Here is a 7,759-nt window from a genome sequence, read left to right as displayed (position 1 = left end):
GCATAAATGTCATGGTGCTCCCTCCCCAGAGGAAATTCAAACAGAAAACAACACTAAACAAAATAAATGTAGAAAAACCCAATAAGGTCTTGATTTGCTTCATGAGATTATCTCAATGGTTTCTTCGGAAATATCAAAAAGAAATGGTTTTCCAGTATCCGGGGCCGTGGAGGAAGCCAGGCTGCTTTCCCAGGGCCCTTTGTGCACCTGCCTTTTGGGTAATTCGGCACCAGGCACAGAGTGCCGCTTGTCTCTGATGGGTGCCCCAGAACCTCTTCCCTCCTCAGGACACCGTTTGCGTTGTCATCCAAGGCTCTTTGGCAAGGACTTTTGAGTCATATGTTGGCTTAAATCCTGGCTGTGCCATCTGCCTGCCATGTGACCTTGGGTAAGTCATTTGATCTCACGGAGTCTCAATTTCTGTACATGCAAAATGGAAATTATACAAGGTAGTGCATGCGTTGTGCCTAGTACAGTACTGAGCAGAAAGTCTGGGGTACAGGCTAGATGTCCCCCAGCTTCTCCCTATATCCCCTCCAAAGCTTCTCTCAGGGAAGAATGTCATCGGTCATTTGTGCTTTAATGTGAATAAGCTCCTGTCAGTGCCCTTCGTTCTTTTCATTCATTTATTCCTCAAATGCTTGGGCACCTGCCGCGTGCCCAGTTTGAGCCAGGTGCTACTTAGTCTACGTACAGACTTTTCTTTTCATCTTCCCAAGATCGCTAATACCCTCATTGGGTGGGGGAGGAGACTGAGACTCGGAAGGTGAAAGAAGGTTCCCAACGTCACACAGCAGAGCCTCGGTTCACTTGTTCATGCTGGAAACATCGGCTGAATTTTTGCTCTCTTTCAGGAGAGGTGCTAGGGACACAGCAGTGAAGGAGTTGGACCCCCGTCTTAAGACTTTGACAGGCCGCTGTGTGTATTTGTACCTTTTGTCACTGCTCTCATTGTTAAAGTCCCCTTCAAAGCTTGTGCATGTGGGCGGGGAGAGCCTTCCCCTTCCTTCCAGCTGACTGTCAGAGGGAGTTGCCTTCTTCCTCCTGTGCAGAGCTGGCCCTGCCCAAGGCTGAGCTGACAAACCAAAAGAAAAACGTCCAGCCTTTTCTTTCCACATCATACTGGGGTTCTGCCGAGTGCAGATTTCCAATACTACCTCAGAAGAATTCCATTATTCCATTCTTGTCCTTTTTTTTTTTTTTGCCTTTATGATATATATTACAGAAATGATACATGTTCGTTATTTTTTTTAAAAAATAAAGAAAAGCAAAAATTCTCAAAGTAATAATCACTCTAAGTCCTGCTAAATGGTTAAAATTTTGTTATATTGTCTGCCAGAGCTTTCTCTTATGCAATGATAATACAATTAATAATGATAAGAAAGATGGTGATTTTCACTGACTTTCACTAACCCCGACACAGAACTTCCTCTGTGCCAGATACCGCTCTAAGCATCTTAGACATTTTAACTAACTTAAATCCTTACAGCAACTCAGTGAGCAGATTATTATTGCCCTCATTTTACAGGAGTGGAAATTGAGGAAGAGAAAGAACATTTAAAAAGAATGGGATCATTCTGAAGATACGGTTTTGTGACCTACTTTTCCCCTTAATAAGAAATAAATAATAATGATACTTTCTGCAGATACTTTTTCATGACTGTGTAGTATTCCAGCATTTACGTATACCATCAATTACTCAGCTACTCAACCAGGCTCCTATAGGTCATTTTTCTGATGATTATTATTTTATTTTTTTACTATGACACAGAGATGTTCATCCTTGTAGCTAAATCTTTGAACACCGGATTCACAGCTCCCTTAGGATAACTCCTAGAAGTAGAATCTCTTGGTCTGAAGATATACACGTTCCCAGGCTTCCAAATTCTCTTGCAAACTACTTCCCAGACAGCAACTCTGCTACGTCACTAAAGGGATATGAACTGTCACAGCCCCATGGAAGACAGCTTCGGTCATACCCATCATAATGATAGATCCTCGTGCTACAGATGCAGCAATCCCACTTCTGGGAGTTTACCCCAAAGTATAGTTGTACACATGCAAAATGATGCGTGTATAAAATTAGTCATTGCAGCCCTGTTGCTAATTGCCAAAGCTCAGAAATAACGCAAATGTCCATTGTAAGGAACTGGTCAGATAAATGATAATATATACAATAATATACTACATAGTTGGGGAAAGAATTAAAAGCCCTTCTATATATTCATGGGGATAGCTGCCAAGATATAGTAAATGAAAAATAAGGGCAGAATGGCATAGATAGCATGTTATTTTTGTATGAGAAAAGACTACAAATGGTGGTGCATGTTCCTATTTGCACACATAAATATAAATAAGCTCTAAAATAAAACAATGCCTAGTGGCCTACTTGTAGGTGACTTTGGTGAAGAGAGGGACTGGGTGAGAGAGGATGAATTGGGACAGGAGAATAATTTTTTTCACTGATTGTTTTTCATGCTTTTAGTTTTGAAACCATTCTGTACTTGTACTCAGAAAATTAGTCTTTAAATTGCCTTCCAGGAGACAGTAAGTGAAATGTGTGCATTTTTGGTAACTGTGTGCTTCTGGTGACAGTACAGTTAGAATACTATTTTTTTAATCGAATTTTATAAAAAAATACAAATAAAATTATCTTTCAGTATAAGTAAGTTGTTTTAGGTGTGATAATGCTATTGTAATTTTTAAAGAATGCTTACCTTTTAGAGATATACATTAAAATATTTATAAATGAAATTATATGATGTCCAGATTTGCTTCTAAATAATATATGAGCAGGGGAAGCAGATCAGTACATATATTACAGATGATACTGAGCGTGAGTTGAGGATTATTAAACCCAAGCAAGTGGTACAAAGAGGATTTGTTATGCTATGCTGGATATTTTCTAAAAAATAATTTATATCAGTGAGATTCATGGAAAATTAACCTTTTTTTTTTTTTTTTTTAAAGCAACACGGGGCTTGAACTCACAACCCTGAGATCAAGAACTGAAGTGAGGGTGCCTGGGTGGCTCGGTCGGGTGTTAAATGTCTGCCTTTGGCTCAGGTCATGATCTCAGGGTCCTGGGAATTGAGCTCTACATCGGGCTCTTAGCTGAGCAGGGCATCTGCTTCTCCCTCCCACTCTACCTCTGAGCTCTCTCTCTTTCAAATAAATTTAAGAAAAGAAAAGAAAAGTAAAGTAAAGAAAACTTGAGCCAAGATGGAGAGTGGGATGCTTAACCAACCAAGCCAACCAGAAATCACAAATCTAACCATTTTATTTTAATTTTTGTGAAGATTTTATTTATTTATTTGACAGAGAGAGAGCCAGAGAGCACAAGGGGGTGAACAGCAGAGGTAGAAGGAGAAGCAGGCTCCCTGCTGAGCAGGAAGCCCAATGCAGGGCTCAATCCCAGGACCCTGGGATCATGACCTGAGCAGAAGGCAGATGCTTGACTGACTGAGCCACCCAACCGCCCTAAAATTAACCATTTTAAAGTGAACAATTCGGCGCCACCGAGCAGGTTCATAAACTTAGGCAACTACCACCTCTATCTGGTTCCAAAATAATTCCATCACTTCAAACTGAAACCACTGTACCCACTGAGTACTTTCCCACCATTTCTCCCACGCTCCAGCCCCTGGAGACCACCACTCTGAGTTCCGTCCGTGTGCATTTATCTGTCCTCGAGATTTCACATAAATGGAATCATCCAATATGTGGCTTTTTGTGTCCAGCTTCTTTCACGGAGTGTAATGTTTTTGATGCTCATCCATACCGTAAAATATATCAGCCCTTCATTGCTTTTTAGTCTAATATATATACGTGTGTGTATGTATATACCCAGCACATTTTGTGTACCCGTTCATCCACTGATGAACACATGAGCTGTTGCCATCTCTTGGTTGTTGTGAACATGTACACCTGTGTTATTTGCTAGAGTAACTGCTTTCAATTTTCTGGGGTATATACCTAGGTGTGGAGACTGCAGGGTTCTATGGTAATTCTATATTTAACTTTTTGAGGAGCTGTTCCCAAGCAGCTGTACCATTCTACATTCCCACTGGCAATGTATGAAGGTTCCAATTTCTCCACGTCCTCGACAACACTTGTTATTTTCCGTTTTGTTTTTTCTTCATTACAGCCGTCCTGGTGGGTGTGAAGTGGTATCTCACTGTGGTTTTGATTTGCATTTCCCTGATGACTAATGATGTTGAGCATCTTTTCATGTGCTTCTTGGCCATTTGTGTATCTTCTTTAGAGGAATGTCTATTCAAGTCCTCTGCCTATTTTTAAATTGGGTCATTTTTCCTTTTGTTGTTTCTGTCTACTTTTATATATGTTTTAAATTCTCCATAGTAAGAAAAAGATACAAAAATATTAGATATTGTATTTAAAACTTTTAGAAACACTTTCTTTTTTTTACTTTCTGGAAGGAGAGTACTTTTTCCTCCTCCTCCCACCTCCCCACTTGAATTCCCCAGGGACCCTTGCATAATCCCTATCTCCATATGCCATTCATAATGCAATTTCAGAAAAAGCGGGTGCCTTCATACAAATAAATAAGCACGTTTCTTCCCTTTCTCCTTCTCAAAGGTGAGTGGGAGACGCAGAGAGCATGGCTGGGACTTAAAGGAAGAGAGGCTGGCTGTCTTCATCACTTTGGCCTCAGCCCTAGGCTGACCCCACTACCTAGCAGCCTGGTGATTCATTCCCTCATGTCCCACCTCAGTGACTTTCTTAAGATTCCTCTGGGAAGGGGAAGGGAGGGTCCCATCGACAGCAGAAGAAACCTTCTGGGCCCAAATCCAGCCACATCACAAGACTGGATGGCCCAGCCGCGAGACAAGCATGTCAGTGCCTCCCGTAGCCAATGGGAGAGGCTTCGCCCGGCTCATGTTCTGCTGTGGTAGTCGGGCCAAACAGATGGCTTGGGATAAACAGGGGGGTGGTGCTGGTTTTGGGGGGGTGGAGGTGGCTTTGAGTGGCCTCAGCCTCTCTCGGGATCCTAGAGAAAGAGGCAGGAGATGTGAAGCCATGCCTGAGGAAGGGGCTATAGTTTGGTGCCTTCCAAACACGTGTGGGATGTTTTTAGCAGTAGAACTCTTGTTCAAACAAATCATTACAAGACATAGGACAGAGGAAAAAGGAAGCTGCTCCAGCTGAAGAGGCAGTGAGAAACCCAGAGCCTCCCCACCCTCCACACCACGTGGCACCTCTGGGAATTCTGGGTCTCAGGAGAACACGCCGATCCTGTTAACACATAGTCATTATATGAGAGCACTTGGAAACTCAACACATTCTATCTCTTTGAGTCTTGCAGTGGGCTCTAGAGGCCTGAGGAGAAACCCCTCAACAAGGCAAGCTCCCACCTGAGAGACCATGCCCATTCCCCAAAGCAAAGTGGCCTCTTGCTTACGCCTCACCAGCCAAGGGCTAGAGAGAAGGGCCAGGGATTGGGAGGGCTGAAGGAAGGGAGAGAGACAGCAGCTGCAGTGGCCTGGTCTCTGAGCCTGCCTAGGTTCCCTTCCAGCGAGAGAGCATGGAACTGAGTTATCTGCCTCCCTCCCTTCCACAGAGCTGCTTTGACCTGAGTGGTCTACATGCAGCTCCTCCTCCAGGCCTCTCTACCTGTCTCTCTCCTAACCTGAGGAGAGATGTGATAGCTCCAGTCCCACTCCAGAAAATATGACAGAATTTCCTCAAACCCAGGTTCTGGTTCTCAGCGTAGTCAGTCTCTAGCACCAACCCCCCGCCCCCAGGTGACCCCAGATGCGTATGGGGTTAGTTCTTTAACTAGAGAACGGGCCCATTTTTTGCTGTAGGATGGTGTGTGGGGGCATTCGTAAGAAAGCAGAGGTAAGCAAATAACTTTACCCCGGGTGTCAGTTATCTACCCACTTGAGAGCATAATACGTACTCCATAGGGCTATTTTGAGGATTAAATGAGTTCATGGCATGTCTAAGCCCAACAGAAGCTTGGTTTAGAAGCAGTTCCATACCAGCGAAAGGGCATGACACTGTCTTTAAATGATGTATCACCCTAGATGAGGCATTTCCTCTCTCTGAGCTCCAGTTGTGTCATCTGTAAAATGGGCATATTAATATCTCTTATCTGTCACAGTTGCTAGAGGAAATAGAGATAATTCACACAAAGTGCTTAATATAGTGCATGGCACGGGGAAAGTACTCAAAATATGGTAGTAACAGTTGTAATTATTACTACTTTTACTTTTATTATTATTACTATCATTGAGGTACAAGAGCAATGTGATTTTGTAGCTAAGCACATAGACATTGGAGCCAAATTGCCTAGGTTTGAATTTACTTCACCAATAGAGCTGTGTGACCTTATGCAAGTTACTTAACTTCTCTGTGCCTACGTCTTTTAAAACCATATAAGGGGATTAATAATTATAGCTATCTCATGGAGTTGCTGTGAGAATTAAATTGTGTGTGAGTGCTTAGAAGAATGCCTGGCAAATTTTAAGTGCTAGGCATGGGTTTGCTGTTAACAGCAGTAGTTCTGTTGCTATTATTATCATTATTATTAACAACCAAACTCTGAAAGCCTTCACCTTGAATCCGATTAAGGAGAGACACAGTGCAACCTATTCACCATTCCACTGATGGCTTAGCAACTGGGAAGCTGTGTGACTTTGGGCAAATTACCTCCCCTCTCTGAGCCTGCTTTTATTGCTCTCCAAAACGAGAGTTGTAATACTACTCATAATGGTGCTTCTAGGTTGTTAGGCTTCATTAACAAGCGATGACCCGTGGGAAGCTTCTAGCTTGTAGTTAATTAGGCCCTTGTCCCAATGCCCTGCCTAAATCCAGCTCCCTACCCCACCCCTTCGGGAGAGCGCTTGGATTCCTTCCTGCTGGGCGCGAGGTTGGTGGGGGGGGGGGGGGTGCAGCGCTACCGGGCGCCCGCTGCCAGGCCCTATTCTGGGGGCCGAGCGATCCCGTGGCCGTGCCAAGCTTCCCCGGGGATCAGGTTTCTGCTGACGCGGTGCCAGGCACGTCTGCTTCCAGGAACCGGCAGCCGCATTTAGCCGCGGGCCGCACATGAAAGGGCTGCAGTCGGAAACGTGACGTTGTGTCAACAGGCGAGGCAGGTCAGCGCTGGGTGAGACCATCCCGGCAGGCCCGGAGGGTCACGCCCTGTCTGAAGGCGGCCAGATCCCCAGCCTCAGCTCCCCTGCCTCCTGCCACCTCTCCCCGGCCTCAAAGCCAGCGCTTCACCCCCTCACACTCACACCCCTTTTAAACAGAGGTCCTCTTTGTCCCGAATGGGCTACGGGCTGGGGTGCAAGCCCCTCCTCTCGTCTCCCTGGGAGCCACTTGGAACCTGCAGCAAATGGGCTAGAAGGAAAGGCAAGAGCAGAGGAGGCTGCGGGACGGCGGCTCCGTTCACGGGTGCGTGACCGCGCAGACTCCAGGAGGGCGACTCTGGATCGACTGTTCCGTGACTGAACCCTCAGCTGTTTTTTTTAGTTCAGGTTGCACCTCTTCCTTCAGTCTCCTCCTCCTACTCCTTGAGTTACGGCCCAGGAAAGAGGGGCATGCAAAAGGCCTTTTGCCCTGATTTCAACCCCATGTTCCATCCCTGGGAGAAACTTGACTTGTTTAAGTTTTTACCGAAAAAGTCTACCAGAAAAGCCTAGCCATTCACGGAGGCATTTCAAGGATTTCGCAGGCGGGAGACCTGGAGACCCTCAAGAGCTAGGAGAAGGAGGGACTTCCAGAATTTGCC

The sequence above is a fragment of the Mustela putorius genome, unplaced genomic scaffold (assembly GCF_011764305.1).
Source record: "Mustela putorius furo isolate JIRA1106 unplaced genomic scaffold, ASM1176430v1.1 tig00003850_pilon_pilon_pilon, whole genome shotgun sequence".
Lineage (NCBI taxonomy): Eukaryota > Metazoa > Chordata > Mammalia > Carnivora > Mustelidae > Mustela > Mustela putorius.
The sequence above is the reverse complement of the archived record's forward strand: the minus strand, read 5'-3'. Positions refer to the sequence as shown.